Here is a 17,500-nt window from a genome sequence, read left to right on the forward strand (position 1 = left end):
AATCCTTGACATTTTCTCCTTTCGTTTCCTTTCGATCTTTCCCTTTTTCTACCAACATTCTATTCGGTCCTTTGCTGAAGGGTTCTCCTCTTACTTCCATTGGCGTAAGGGAGCGTCTATAATGAAATCATTGGGCTTTTCAGCCATATAATAAACGTGACATGCATGGCAAAACTGGCTCACGTCCATATGTATGCCAGGCCAGAAAAAGTATTTTATAATCTTCTCCATCGTCTTCCTTATCCCCATATGTCCCGTCTCGTGAGCTACGACAATCACCTGTTTTCTTAATGGTACGGGAATCAATATCTAACGGCATATCCCCATTCAGCATTCTCATGGATATCTGCGGGACTATGCTTCCTCATAAGCAACCCATCCTTAAGATGATAACATGCTGGAAACTGCTGTGCCTTTGACTCATCCACCTCACGGTACAATAACCCTGTTAACGTTGCATCCTTCCGTTGCAATCCTATCAGCTGTTTCCTACTCACTTGTCCTACTTCTAATGCTGAGTTTTCTATTTCTTCCAGGTCCATTTCTTCTTTGTCTTCCAAGTTCATCGCTCCTTCGATTTCTTTTTCTTCTTCAGCAGCCACTTTCTTTGCCATATTCCTAGTCGTCACACAATTAGGAAACAGATGCAGATAGTCCTTCTCAAGATCAGTCGTAGGACTATACTTCAATGGTCTCTCTGTTACAATGGGACAAAGCAAAAACGGCGCTCTACCAACCTCATTACCCAGCAGGACATCTATTCCTTCATAATGTATCCTTTACTGCAAAATCAAAATTACCTGTAATCAACTCGCATGACAGTTTCAAACGGCAAGTAGGGGTAACATCTCCACCTCCTATTCCCTTTAAAATAACCAACTCTCCTGTGAGAGACTGTTCCACCAACGGAAGTACTCCTCGTGCCTCCACAATATGGTTGCAACCTGTGTTGTGCTATATTTGGACCGGGTTTCTCACTCCCCTCTATTGCTGCTAACATACCTTCATGAATATATAGTTTAAAGGTATCCACACTGCTTGGGTTTGTGCTGTTAGTCATGTAAACGTTGGCCGGTTTATTTTCCTTTTAGTTCTTTTCCTATTGTTTCTTCGTCTTCGCATTCTGCCAGTTCAAATTATCCTTAAGCACTTAGGCGACTGATTTCAGTAGGTTTGACCAACATTCCTTACTTATAGTGCCTCTCTCGCCATACTTAAAACAGATAATATTAACCTTCTGCACGTTTTTCACAATACTTGAAGGAGGATGATTCAACGATTGTTACATGTGGTACTATCATATTCTGCTTAGGAGCAGTACCAGTGCTACTTCCGCTGTAACTGTTGAACTTTTTCTCATAGTTTTATTAAACTGGTTTCAATAGTTTTGCGAAAACTTGACATTTGGTCGGAACGGCAGTTGAAACTTCATACCCGAGGAGGGTTTACGACTGATAATATTATAATCTTCACTCAGCGAAGCAACTTTATCAACTTTCTTCACCTCTCTCTCTCTCAAGTACGTTCGAATATGTTCAGCAATTCCTCACAGATATTGGTCTAGTACTATCAATTCTTCAAAATCAGCCATCTCCCTCATGTTAGCAGCCTCTGTCAATCTCTTAAAACATCGTCGTACCTTATAAGTGTAATTCTTGAAAATTATGTTCTGGTCCTTCCTCAAACTTCAGAACCTTCTATTATGATATTCAGGGGTCATATGATAGTCTTGCAGTATGCTCTTCTTCACTTCGTGATACTCCTTCCTCTGGTTCTGAGATAAGGACAGGTAGGCACTGCGTCTTTTCCCAAAAAGCACACTCTACAATAACTCTTTGAGGTATCGCATTGTCGATGAGACCGTTTCAAAGTGATCAAAGAATTCATGAGGAGCTTCTCCTGTGAACCATGGAATTAACCTATGGGCGTTCCCCACATTAAACACGGGATCGTGCATAGCAGGGGTCACTTTTGTCTGTGTTGCAAGCATTCAACAGCTCCAACTCCCTAGTATGCCATGCTGTTTCCCTTGCCACCTCCTTCGCTTTTTCTTCTCATTCTCTCTTTTTCTTCTCGTTTTCTTTTTTTTTTCTCGTTCGCTTTCTTTTTCTTCCATTCTCCTCCCATGTCTTGTGATCTTTCTTGCTTCTTTCCTTTCTCTTTTTTCTTGTTCTGCCTCTCTTTCTTACCATCTTGCTTGCAGCTCCTACGCACATTGTGCTTCTTCTCTCTTTTCAGCCATCATCTTCAACTTCATCGAATTCTCCTCTGCTGCAATTTGTCGAATATAAGCCTCTACATCCCTATTTGCATTTATGCCTCAGCTAGGGGATCAACTGGTCCTTGCTTCGCTACAAATTCTTCTTCAGCCTCCTTCAGGAGTTCACGAGCTGCTACAATATCTTCTTCTGACAATTTTCCCGAGTATATCAATGCTTCTAAGGCTAGACACTTGATTTGGGCTTTAATCATTCCACTTGTTGCATGGCCACCACATGCCATTAAAATAGAGAGTCACTGAACTTTAGTTACATTACCTTTTGACAATACCTGAACACATTGGTTATACAAGAACTCCTGGAAGTTGAACTCTGCCATCTTGTACTTTTATGAAAAAATAATTGTTTATCTCTCGAAAAAAATATATCCGAAAAATACACAGAATCCTATCAACAATAAAGTGTTCAAAACCTTTAATCAAAACACGGCCCTGTTATCACCAATACATATTTAAAGCAGAGTCGCTCGATCCGAAAGGTCTGGGCACCAAAAATTCATTATATGATAGTCCCGTGATCTGGGAACCAAAATATCATATTATATATATTACGGCTGGCAAGCTACACTACCTCTCGAGTTCCAAATTCACCTGTTTGCTTTTACATTACATCTGTTACACTTGAAAATATTAATACCCGAGCTCTAAGACAGTTATATAACTTCCAGACAGCAATATATAAAAACACTGAATATCCAAAGGTGTCTTAAGTACACTTAAAACAGCATTGCTAAGTACACTCAAAACAATATTGGGTAATTATTCTTGAAAAATAATATAAAACAGCCTCTTAATTCGATTCTTTAACAGGGATACGAGCGAATACTGAAATAAACACTGGTGATTGAAATAATAATTTCTTTACAAAGATAAATATATTCTATAAAAATTACACTTTAGGAGAATTTAAATAAAAAAAAAAAATACCAATCGAAATACTATGTCTTAATAAAACTTAGATTAGGTAAAAAATCTTATGCTCTGAAAATTACATAATCACTCCACTTGAAATTAAATCTGAATAAAACCTTGGACTAAGACAAAAGAGATAATTACACTCTAATGTTTAAACTCTTAAAGAACTTACATAAAGTAACTGTAAACTCACAAACTTCCCGTATTTCCATAAATCTCACTGGGCCAGTTACAAAGATTTACACAATGCCAACACTCACCACAATACAATAAATTTAATATCACTTTCAGCTTCTTAAAGCCTAAATGATATATGTCATAATTAAACTTAACCACTTTGGAGAGGACATATTACAGGCACTTGGAGAGAGAGAGGGATTAACTTTGGCTCTTTCACAGGACGGCCTTCCCTTCTGGCCCATGCATCTCAGGGCGTGCTTATATATGAATCAGCTACTTCCAAAATATTCTAATAGAATATTCTCGTGGCTTATGGGCCGGCTTCAGCGACGCCAGAGTTATCAACTATCACATATCGAACAGGAGAATCAACCTTGCTACATGGCAACTCTCTCTCTCTCTCAGCTGCTTCACCCACCTTTGTCCTCGGAAATAAAAACAAGATAAAATCTAACCCTAGGGTTTTCGAGAACCTTCCAAAACACGTGGCAAATATAAAAATTGCGTATTTTCTCACAAACATGACATAATGCCTCATAAAAACATAAAAAAACATTTACATAACCCCATGTTCATGTCTCGTATGGATCATATAACACTCTTAAGCAGATTACTGAAATAAAAAGTTAATTCTAAAAAAATAACGTAAATTTACATATACTGATTTGAAGGAAAAATATAATTAAATTAAAGACGAAAGTCTTACGTATTTTACCTACCAACCATTGATTCCATCCCCTAAATGTAGATCTGGAGTTGCTGCATCCCTTAATAGAGATGCTAACAAAACTCAATGTATGATTGTAAATAAGTCAAGGACAGTGGCTCCTCAACATCCAGATCTCAGTATTGATAATGTTTCTTTAACTTTGTATGACTTAGAATTTTAGGTGTGACTCTCGACACCAATTTTTCTTTTGAGAAACACATTAGGACTGTGTCTTCTTCAATTGAACAAAAAATGTCTTATTGAGAAAGTCTTTCAAGATTTTCGGTGATCAATCTATTGTGAAGAAGTTTTTTCATTTTTTCATTCTACCTTGTTTTGAGTATTGTTCTCTCGTCTGGTCTTCAGCTGCTGATTCGCATCTTAATTTTTTTGACAGGAAATTGAGGTCTATCAACTTTCTTATTCTTGATCTTGGCACCATCGTTCAATTAGTTCTTTATGCATGTTGCATAAGATTTTTCAAAATACTGACCATCCTTTACGTTCAGATCTTCCTGGAGAATTCCATTATGTTCGTAATACTAGGCAGACAGTTAATTCTAATAGCCAGGCCTTCTCTATCATCAGGCTTAATACTACAGAGCATTCTAGATGTTTTATTCCAGCTTTGACAAAGTTATGGACTGATATTCCTAATCGGGTAGTTGAACCAGTAGAACGTCAAAGTTCGAAGTTGCAGCAAATGTTTCTATGTTGAACAGGCTGACATAAGTCTTTTTATAGATTATATATAACATATCTGCTTTGACATTGTTACTGTTTTTAGAATGGTTTATTGTTAATTTGCTATCATCATTTATTTATTTCCTTATTTCTTTTCCTCACTGGGCTATTTTTCCCTATTGAAGCCCTTGGGCTCATAGCATCTTGCATTTCCAGCTAGGGTTGTAGCTTGGCTAATAATAATAATAATAATAATAATAATAATAATAATATCTACATGAGAGGAACTCTCTCACAGGGAGTGGATTAATTACATAATAAAACATGATTGGATGGGGTGAATTAGACGATTGTTACATCGTAAGAGGTTTTATTATCTAAGCTCATTTTCACAACAAAAATTAGCATAAATCATCTTCAAAGCGAGCGAAATAGAACTTTAAATCTTGATATTATATAACAGAAGAATTATAAGTTGCTCTGACTCTTGAATGATTTCATCCGTCAAATACAATGGATTTAACAATTAACTAATACAATAATTTCACAAAGGGAGAGCGGTGTACCAACTGTGTGTCACACGATCGTACATACTTTATTTTGCGTATAAATTGACTTGAGCTTTTGTATATAAAGGAGAGTGTTCTATAATAAACTCACTCAGTTGCTTCCATCCTGTCTTTGAGTCACAACCTTCTCTCGGCCCGTCACATTGGTGACCCCGGAATGACTCGCTCCTCCCGCTTCACCCCCCCCTCCCGCCTCTCACCGTTACTATGACGCTGTCAAAGCATACCTTCTGCAGCAGTACTCGCTGTCGCCAGCCGCCCGTATAACAACGCTTTTTCAGCTCTCTCAACAACCATTGGGGGACCAAAGGGATTCGCTCACCCTTGGGAAAATGACCAGTATCGCTCGCCTGCAACCTGCCGCAGCCGGCTTTCCTCGTGAGGTGAACCTACTTCATGCCCTTAGGGTAAGCCGTTTACCCAAATCTCTACGCGCTGCCATACCCAATGTCAATAGTTTACCCATAAAGGACTTGATGACCAAAGCCGATGCCCTTATGGACAGCCACTTCATGACCTTCAAAACCTCCATCAACGCCTCCACTCATGACAAAGAGGAAACCTATTCAACTTCAACCGAAGCTGACGTGAATGCCGTAGGACACACACGCCTATGAATGCTGTAAGACATACACGCCAATGAATACCGTAGGCCTATGAATGCCGTAGGACACGCATATGAATGCCGTAGGACATACACGCCTATGAATGCCGTAGGACACACACGCCTATGAATACTGTAAGACACACACCTATGAATGTCGTAGGACACGCCTATGAATGCCGTAGGACACACACGCCTATGAATGCCGTAGGACACACTCGCCTACCCCGTGACCAGCCGGAGCGGCAACAAAGCCACCCATCATCCACCACTCGCTCGCGCCCCAACCAACGACTTCTACAGCCACTCACTGCCGCTAATCGGCGCAGTTTTTGCTACTACCACTCCAGATTCAGGGCACCCTATTTAACATGTACAGTATGTCATTTTTTAGAGGGGGAGACATGTATCAACTGTGTGTCACATGATCGTACATACTTCCTTTTGTGTATAAATTGACTTGAGCTCTTGTATATAAAGGAGAGTGTTCTATAATAAACTCACTCAGTTGCTTCCATCCTGTCTTTGAGTCACAACCTTCCCTCGGCCCGTCACAGCGGAAACTTGGGGAGACACTTATATGACTAAGCATTATTACAAAAATAAATCGTTGAATGTCTTATGATGTATGGACGTCCACCATGGTTGAGGTAGGCTTACCATGGCAGGTGGGCTAAGTGAGGGTTACCCACTCACGAGTAGGATTCAAACTCAACTGGCCTTCGACTCACATAATCTGGGCGTTCTTATTTCCCCTACATTGCTGGGGGGTCTGAGGGCTTGTCTCGCGTAAGGGTAGCGGTGGCGGGTGATGTAACCGGACCAGCCTGGTACTCACTCTGTGTCCCTTCTCCCCGGTGTACCTGTTGACATGGAAACAGATTCAGTACATGTGTGTTTGTGTAAGAAAATACCCAGCAATAATGAAGGTGTCTCGAACTACTTCCCACATAGCCCATGAATCAGGGAGACAAAGTCACACGTCAGCAATATCCACCCGACTTCCTGCGCATTTACTTTATACTTTTACATTATTTGTCCTGTATGTGACAACTCCTCTTAAATGAACATATGAAATACATAAATAAGTACTTGAATAAATTATTTATTCCACTCTAGACCAGCTTTGTAAGAATTTATATATATATATATATATATATATATATATATATATATATATATATATATATATATATATATATATATATATATATATATAAATTATATATAAATACTATGAAAATTATTCGAGAAAAAGATTATGAAAAACAATTATTCGAAAAACATGTATTCGAATGGAAAATTGTTCGAAAGAAAGTTATTTAAGAGGACAATTAAGCGAAATTATAATTATTCGAAATTTTTGAACGTTATGCGAAGGACACTGTGAAATCAAACCATTGTTCTCTTGTCTTCGGTAGTGCCATATGCTCTCTACCATGATCTTCTACTGTCTTGGGTTAAAGTTTTTTTGCTTAAAGGACAATTCGGGCACACTATTCAGTCTAATTTCTCTTCATGTTTTGTTAAAGTTTTTATAGTTTATATAGGAAATATTTATTTTTTGTTTTTCCTTGTGTCCTTTCCTCACTGAGCTATATTCCCTATTGGGCCCCCTGGCCTTATAGCATCCTGCTTTTCCAACTAGGGTTATAGCCTAACAAGTAATAATAGTAGTAATAATAATCACTCTAGTAGAAGAAGAATTCAGCACAGCTTCTCATTACGGATGCCCTTTTCCACTTAGGTAAGTGCTTGTACCAAAAGATATGCGATTGTGGTCTAAAAGCGAGATACGATACAGAATCTAATTTTGTGCTCTAAAAATTCGAATGTTGGCTCGCCCTAGCCATTGTCCCCGTAGACAAAGTTTCTGAATCGGTTGAAGCATTATTGGATTCAAATATATATCCTTCAATGGTAAATCTTATTTTAGAATATTTTAAAGATTCATAGATTGATTGTCATTCAAGACGTCATTGATGTAGTCTTATGTATGAAACAAGTATGTGGTATTGTTTTGAGAGAGTCAATACTGATTTGCCTAGGACTAACAACGTCCTTGAAGAATGGCACAGGTCTTTTTTACAGCAAATGTCATCTACTAATCCTTCAATATGGAAGTTCCTAGACGCTTTAAAAAGTGAGCAGCATTTGCAAGACATTGATATTGCAAAAATAAGAGCAGGAAACATAAATATAAAGAGGTTCAATAAATATAGCGATTTAAATAAAAGGCTAGAAAATATAGTGGGACCTTTAGCGAGTATTCAGTATTAGACTACTTAAGTGCTTTAGCACTTAGCGTCCTTTTTTGAGTATATTATTATTATTATTATTATTATTATTATTATTATTATTATTATTATTATTATTATTATTATTATTATTATTGTTATTATTATTATTATTACTAGCCAGACTACAACCCTAGTTGGAAAAGCAAGATGTTATAAGCCCAAGGGCTCCAATAGGGAAATATAGCCCAGTGAGGAAAGGAAAAAAGGAAATAAATAAATGATGAGCATAAATTAACATTAAATAATTCCAAAATCAGTAACGTCAAACCAGATATGTCCCATATAAACTATTAACAGCGTTAAAAATATATATGTCATATATAAACTATAAAAAGACTCATGTCAGCTTGGTCAACATAAAAACATTTGCTGCAACTTTGAACTTGGTAGCAGCTGGAATAAAACTTCTAGAATACTGTGTAGTATTGAGCCTCATGATGGAGAAGGCCTGGCTATTATAATTAACTGCCTGCCTAGTATTACGAACAGGATAGGATTGTCCACGGAGATCTGAATGTAAAGGATGGTCAGAGTTATGAAAAATCTTATGCAACATGCACAAAGAACTAATTGAACGACGGTACCAAAGATTAATATCTAGATCAGGAATAAGAAATTTAATAAACTGTAAGTTTCTCTCTAACAAATTAAGATGAGAATCAGCCGCTGAACACCAGATAGGAGAACAATACTCAAAACAAGGTAGAATGAAAGAATTAAAAAACTTCTTCAGAATAGATTGATCACCGAAAATCTTGTAAGACTTTCTCAATAAGCCATTTTTTTTTTTTTTTGGCAATTGAAGAAGACACAGACCTAATGTGTTTCTCAAAAGTAAATTTGCCGTCGAGAATCACACCTAAAATTTTAAAAGAGTCATACAAATTCAAAGAAACATTATCAATACTGAGATCAGGATGTTGAGGACCCACTCTCCTTGACCTACTTACAATCATCCTTTGAGTTTTATTAGGATTCAACTTCATACCACATAATTTGCACCATGCACTAATTTTAGCTGAATCTCTATTAAGAGATTCACCCACCCAAAAATCTACATTCAGGGGATGGAATTGATATAAAGAGAGTAGCATCATCTGCATATACAACAAGCTTGTTTTCTAGGCCAAACCACATGTTATGTGTATATAGTATAAAAAGTAATGGGCCAAGAACACTACCCTGTGAAACACTGGATATCAGATTCCTATACTCACTATGGTGCCCATCAACAACAACTCTTTGAAATCTATTACTTAAAAAAATCAATAACAATGCTAAGAAACGACCCTCCCACTCCTAACTGTTTGAGTTTGAAAACAAGGGCCTCATGATTAATACGGTCAAAGGTAGCACTAAAATTAAGGCCAGTCATACGAACTTCCTGACCACAATCAAGGGATTTCTGTACAGCATTGGAGATTATAAGACGGGCATCACATGCTCTAAGGCCTTTACGAAAACCAAATTGCAATTTAAGGAATAGATGATTACTTTCAGCAAACCTATTAAGATGTTTTGCCAGAAGAAGTTCTAAAACTTTAGATAATATGGGAGTTATGGAAATTGAGTGGTAATCAGTGGGACTTGAGCTACCACAAACACATTTACATAGAGGAGTAAAATTACCAATTCTCCAACAAGTGCTAAAAGCTCCTCTTCTTGCTAACTTTCGCAAAATAACAGATATCTTTGGAGCTAAGAAATCTGCTGTCTTTATAAAAAAAACAAAGGAAATCTGCCATTTAGGCCTACACTTCCATAAGCATCAAGGTCCATCAACAGAGCTTTAATCTCACAAGATCGTAAAGCTAAACCAGATAGTTTAGACTCAGTAAAACAGGAAAGAGGGAGTTCAGGTTTTTCATTACTCTGTTTACTGTCAAAAAACATCAGCCAACAGGGTTGCCTTTTCCTTGGGACAGTGAGTGACTGAGCCATCTGGTTTAAGTAAAGAAGGAACTGTTGGATCTACACCAAAGAGTGCAGATTTAAGGGTAGACCACCATTCATGTTCCTGAGATGTACCAGAAAGAGTTTCTTTTATGGTTAAATTGTACTCCCTTTCAGTTGAGGCATAAACTCTCAGAGCAAAAGCTTGAAGCTGAGTATAGTTGTTCCAGGTCAAATCTGATCTGTTGCCCTTCCAAAGATGATAGGCCTTCTGCTTCTCCAAATAAGAACGTCTACAATCATCATTGAACCACGGTTTGTCCTTCACTCGGTACCTTAGCACACGAGAAGGGATGCTACTATCTATTATGTTGACTAGATTCTCATTCAAAGGGACAACAGGATCTACACTACTATATAATTGTGACCAACTCAAGCACAAAAGATCATGGAAAATCACATTCCAGTCTGCTTGGGATTTCATATAAATTTTACAAGACTATGATATATCAGGGACAGGATGCTCAGTCTTCAGGCTAAGGCACTTCCCAAGACTAGAGAAAAATGGTTTAATTTTGGAGTGTCCTTCTCCTAGAAGAGCTGCTTACCATAGCTAAAGAGCCTCTTTTACCCTTACCAAGAGAAAAGTACACTGAACAAAATGCAGTACAGTAATTAACCTCTTGGGTGAAGAAGTGTTTAGTATCTCATTGTTGTCAGGTGTATGAGGAAAGACGAGAATAAGTAAAGAATAGGCCAGGCTATTCTGTGTAAGTGTAGGCGAAGAAAAAATAAGCCGTAACCAGAGAGAGGGATCCAATGCATTACTGTCTGGCCAGTCAAAGGATCCAATACCTCTCTAGTGGTAGAATCACAACGGACGGCTCATCTTAATGATGAGGTTTGTTTGAGAGCTTTCTTTTGTATACTTATATTTTTGTATTCTTACCAACTTGGTTTGAATAAAGAATTTTTCCTTTCGAAGGATTATCTTTTCGAATAATTGTCCTTTCTAATAACTTTCTTTCGAACACATTTCCTTTCTAAAAGCGGTTTTTCGAATTGCTTTCAAATAGTTGTTGTCGAACAATGTTCATATATATATATATATATATATATATATATATATATATATATATATATATATATATATATATATATATATATATATATATGTATATATATATATATATATATATATATATATATATATATATATATATATATATATATTATATATATATATATATATATATATATATATATATATATATATATATACATATATATATATATATATATATATATATATATATATACATATATATATATATATATATGTAGGCTATATATATACCCGAAATATTTTGTTTCTAAACTCTCTCTCTCTCTCTCTCTCTCTCTCTCTCTCTCTCTCTCTCTCTCTCTCTCTCTCTCTCTCTCTCTCTCTCCCTTAGTATACACATCTACTTTTCAAGTACTTTGGCAGTGAATTCTATTGTTGTAACTGTATGTGCGTGTGTGTGTATGTGTGTGTGTGTATGTATTTGGGTATGCTTACCTGAGCATCCTAACTCCTTGTAAGTCTTCCATTTAACCCACGAACAGATTAGTAATCAGCAGACTAGAAATAGGTAAAATGTTACCACACAACGTTCAGAGGAAGGAAAGAAAACGCAGGTGTTAATCCCGTCGTAAATATGGATTAGGGAAGGAAGCCTTATTCCTTTTGTTGTAATCTTTTCATATTATCTTTATTAAAGTTACATAATAAAACTTCATTGTTTTTCCTTTTTGTTATATTTCCACTATATCAAAAACATAATGTGATCGTTCAAAGGTAATTATAGTGATCAGAATTTTATTTTGTTCCAAATTCTCGACGAAAGAAACGTTTTAATTAGATTTTCTATACAGTTTTCTGACTAAATAACTCTTTCGTATTTTTTAAACTTATGCACAGATGCATAAATTTATTCATTCAATACAAACGTTGCTCTGAAAAGCTACTAAACTAATTACCTACTGATCTATTTGGTTTCTCTTCTCTCTTTTGCTCCTCAGATAATACGTCTAGTTATGGAAGACCAAAAAAACTTGACCACAGGTAAGTGTATGAGTATTTAATTAGATGAGATGATTCATTCTTTTTATTTTCGGTCCAGATTCATGTCAGATTGGTTTCATAGCTATGTAGTTTTCATTAACTGGCTTCTAATAGGATAGTCTTCTTCTTTCTTTTATTCCATACAATCATAAACAAAGCTAGATTTTTAGTCGAAGAATATTTCACCTTCACCTGATTTTCTCAAATAACTAGTGGTAGTGTCCACCATAAGTGCTAAATAAATAGTCTATACACCCACATTTTAGCCTTCTACTTTAATAACTCTATTGCCTCGTCCTTCCCTCCCTCACTCGGTCTAAGTTATATTAACTTTTGTAGATGTAACGAGCATGTTAGTTCTTCCGTTCTCTCCTAGGTTTGCTAATTTAAAAAGAGAAATGGTGATAGTAAAAAAGAACATAGATATCACTTTTAGGTATAGTAATCGACTACCATTAATCGTAAAGTAACCAAAAATAAAGACGACGGAAACACAGAAGAAAATGGGGGCTAAGTTATTCTATGCCAGGATTGTTACAAAGGTTATTATTTGGGTGACAGGCAGAGCATTGCCAATTCGTTAACAAGAACACAGAAGGGCTTGGTCTATTTGCCTCCAGAACTGTGCTGTAGCTAGTCATTCTCTAGATCTCTACCATAAAATGGATTTTGATAATACCAAAATAATATATAAAGACATAGATATTGGACGTAGGAGGGTAGTTGAGGAAGCCTTGGTTTGTATAATGGACACGTTTGATAATAATAAATCTTTTAATCAAGAGGACGACATTATTAGTAATATGATTTTGGGAAACATTTATAAAACATTTAAAGCTGCCCATACTTCTGCCGATTCGCTGCTTCCTCGTGAGCAAGCTCATGGCATTTGATAATATTGATCATAGCCATAATGTCAACAACAATGGAGAGCCATAGTTGCAGGATATCAACATCAATCCTTTGGAAAGTAGAACGTTACCAAGACGATCGGAGAGAATCCGTAATAGGCGACTACCTATTTTAACGTGAAGACTTTAGCTTCCACTACTATTTTAGTTTAATTACTTTTATACTTTGATTGTCATTTGATTGATGTTCACTTGTAACATTGTAGAACTTTTTTATTCTTTAGCCGAAGAGTCACTTTGAAAAAAGTGCGAAAGCTTCTGAATTTTGTAAATATACAACGTTTATAATTGGATATTTTTGATACCCAAGTTTATTAAACGTGGCATGATGTTTAATTCAAGAGAAATCTTAAGTATTAGCTAACAATACGTGTTAAATATTCAGAGTATTTTCGATATAACAATGGAGTAGGGAATTAGTGTTAAATCAACCGTTGTAAAATCACAGACAACGCCTACTATTTTCTCAAAGACGAATTTAAACCAAGTAATGATACAAAGAAGGAATAAGCTTAAATGGATAGGTTTCGTTTTATTACAAATTTTACTCACTTTGTATATCTATTGTCAACGATATTCCTTACAAACCAGAAAATGTTTGACTGTTTGACAGCTTTCTTTGCATAAAAAACGGTGAATATCCAAATGTTTTTATCCACAAGAACACTGAATCTGCGGTTCCAAGAGCTCAAAACCGATCTAGAGCACTGGTGTGTAAAATTTAGTGGTAATTTTAGCGGGAGCAAAATGACCGCAAGTTACACTGTCTCATTCTGCGTCATACCTTGACGCTTATTTCACTTTGATAATGAGAGGACTTTTTCCTCTAACTCTCATATTCATTTCCTACTTTTGTGGAATATTCAGCAAGTGTGAATGCAATTTCCGTTGATGAATGCACGAAATTAATATATTCCAAGTTTCCCAGTTCCAGCTTTTGTGCAATAACCGAGTATTGTGCTTTTCATAATATTTTTTGGGGAAAATGAATTAATGACAACTTACCGGTCAACTATCTCTCTCTCTCTCTCTCTCTCTCTCTCTCTCTCTCTCTCTCTCTCTCTCTCTCTCTCTCTCTCTGAGTGTAAGCGTGTGTAAGATATATGAAAAAAGTAATGAAACGAACTATATAAAAAGCAATATAGTTATGGTGTTGTTCAGTACGAGTTCCATAATGGAGAAAATCAATCAGGACGATTTTTTATTTGATAACATTCAGAGGAAAAAAAGTTGATAGATATTGTAATCTATCTATATTATAAAAATTGATATCTAGATATCATCCTCTTCTTAAGAAAAGAATACGTATAAGGGAATTGTTTAAATAAAACAAATATAAAATTAAGTTGAATAAAATTAACCATATAATCATAATAATATTATACACACTACCTCTTGTTCATAATCTATTTTATCTTAGTTCAGCTGAACATATCAAAGCTAATGTATACGAAATTCTGTGAATTCTTTATGCTATATCTGGTTAGTTCTATTATCATTATTATTATTATTATTATTATTATTATTATTATTATTATTATTATTATTATTGTTATTATTATTATTATTATTATTATTATTATTATTATTATTATTATTATTATTATTATTATTCTCCTTAACTAGACTACAACTCCAGTTGGAAAAGCAGGATGCTATAGGCCAAAGGGCCACAGAAGGAAAAGTAGCCCAGCGAGGAAAGGAAAAAAGGAAATAAATAAATTACAACAGAAGTGTTGAACAATTGATATCAAATATTTTAAGAAGATTAACAACATTAAATTAGTTTTTTCGTATGAAGAAACACTTATGTCAGCCTGTTCAACATAAAAACATTCGCTTGAAGGTTGAACTTTCGAAGTTCCACCAATTCAACTACTCGGTTAGGAAGATCATTCCACAATTTAGTCAAAGCTGAAATAAAACTTCTAGAATGCTGTATAGTATTTGTCCTTATGGTGGAGAAGGTATGACTATTATAAATAAATTGATACCTAGTGCTGTGAGCATGAGCAGGATGGTACTGTTTGGGAAGATATGAAATCAAAGGATGATCAGAATTAAGAAAAATCATACGCATCATGCATAAAGAAGTAATTGAACGACGGTGCCAGAGATTAATATCGAAATCAGGAATAAGAATTTTGATAGACATCAAAACCTTGTTAAACAAATCAAGATGAGACTCGGAAGCTGAAGACCATTTAGGAAAACAATACTCGAAACAAAGTAGAAAAAAAAAAATCATGCTTTCAGATCAAATTGATCGCCGAAAATCTTAAAAGACTTACTCATTAAGCAAATTTTGTTGTGTGTTTGAAGAATAAAAAGACTGAATATGTTCCTAAACAGAAAATTTTCTAACAAGAATCACACCTAAAATCTTAAAAGTTATGTAGCGTTGAAGTTTTCAATTAAAAGAACTGAATGTTATGGATCCACTGTCGTCGACCTGCTTACAATCATTGTTTGAGTGTTGTTAGGATTCAACTTCATGCCCCATAATTTGTACCATGCACTAAATTTAGCTAGATCTCTATTAAGGGTTTCAGCATCTCAAGATATACATTAAGGAGATGGACTTTAAGCAAGGAGAGTAGCATCATTTGCATATGCAATAAGCTTGTTTTCCAGGCCAAACCTCGAGGAACACTAGATATCATATTCATTTGATTACTATGGCGCTCATCATCAACAACTCTTTACCACCGAATTATCTAAAATTTCCATAATGGTGCTAAGAAAAGTCCTACCAACTCTAAACTGTTTGAGTTTGAAAACAAGGGCCTCGAGATTAATACGAGCAAAGGCATCATTAAATTTAAAGCCAATCATACGAACTTACAGATCACAATCTAGGGATTTCTGTAGAGCACTACAGATTGTGAGAAGTGATAACATGCTCCAAGGCCTTTACGAAAGCTAAATTGTAGACTTGGAAACATATAATCACCTTCAGCATACTTATTTACATGGTTTGACAATAGATATTAAACAAATTTAGATAATACATGAGTTGTGGATATTGGGTGGTAATCAGCTGGACTAGATCTACCTTAAACACAACTAAATCATGGGGTAATATTACCAATTCTCCAACTAGTGCCAAAAGAACCTCATGTTGCTAAATTTCTTAAAATAACATACATTTTACGAGCTAAGAAATCAGAATTCTTAAAAGAAACCCCAAAGGGAATATACCTTTTATGTATACACTTCTGTAAGCATTATGCTCCATGAAGAGATTTTTAATTCCAAATATCGATTAGTTTAGTCTCCGGAAAACAGGAATGAAGAAGATTGAGTTTTTTATTATTCTGTTTACTATCAAACATATCATCCAAAAGAGTGGCCTTATCTTTTAGAGAGAGTGATAGAGCCATTTGGTTTAACTAAAATAGAAACTGTTAAGTCTACACCAAAGAATACAGAATTATGGGTAGCACACCATTTATGTTCCTGGGTTGTACCAGAAATTGTTTCTTTTATGGTTAATCTGTATCCCTTTTCAGTTCAAGTATAAGCTCTCTGAACAACAGATCTTAGCTTGGTATAGTTATTCAGTGTCAATTCAGATCTCTTACCATTCCAAAGATTATAGTCCTACTTCTCCATATAAGCACGTCTACAATCACCATTAAACCAGTGCTTTTCCTCCACTCGGTACTTCAGCACACGAGAAGGGGTGTACCTATCCATTATGTTAACCATATTCTTATTCAAAGGAATAACCGGCTAAAATATTATTATACAATTGTGATCAATTCAAATTCAAAAGATCACTCAAAATGCCATTCAATCAAATTGAGATTTCATATTAATCTCACATGAGTATGGCATACCAGGGACAGGCATGATCAGATGTTCAAATGGAGAGCCAACCTTACTTGTTATAACGCTTTGGTAGTCAGTGTATACCGAGTCCCAGCAGTTACCAGACCTGTGAGTTGCTGCATTTATGACCAGGTTTCCCAACCTTGGGGTTGTGACCCCAAGTGGGGTCGCCAAGTGCTTTTCATGGGGTCGCCAAAATCCCAAATATCAATATAAAAATAAAAATTCAAAATACGGCAGAACTCGCAGTAAAGAAAAAATATATAAACGTATTTGTGGATTTTCATTTATCGACTGGTATATATCTATTCATATATAAATATGAAAAAAAAACTAAATTTTAATGGTGGTATCCCTGAGTGCCGTAAGCATTTGATATGTGAACAGCACCGTCCACGTCCAACCAGGCAACCACTCCAGCTGTACTGCCGCAGCGGGAAACACTGCAATTTATTCGTCTTATATTGGTAAGTTGATGCATTTATACCTGTATAGTGATTTTGAATGGCCTGCATA

The sequence above is a fragment of the Palaemon carinicauda genome, chromosome 15 (assembly GCF_036898095.1).
Source record: "Palaemon carinicauda isolate YSFRI2023 chromosome 15, ASM3689809v2, whole genome shotgun sequence".
Taxonomy (NCBI): Eukaryota; Metazoa; Arthropoda; class Malacostraca; order Decapoda; family Palaemonidae; genus Palaemon; species Palaemon carinicauda.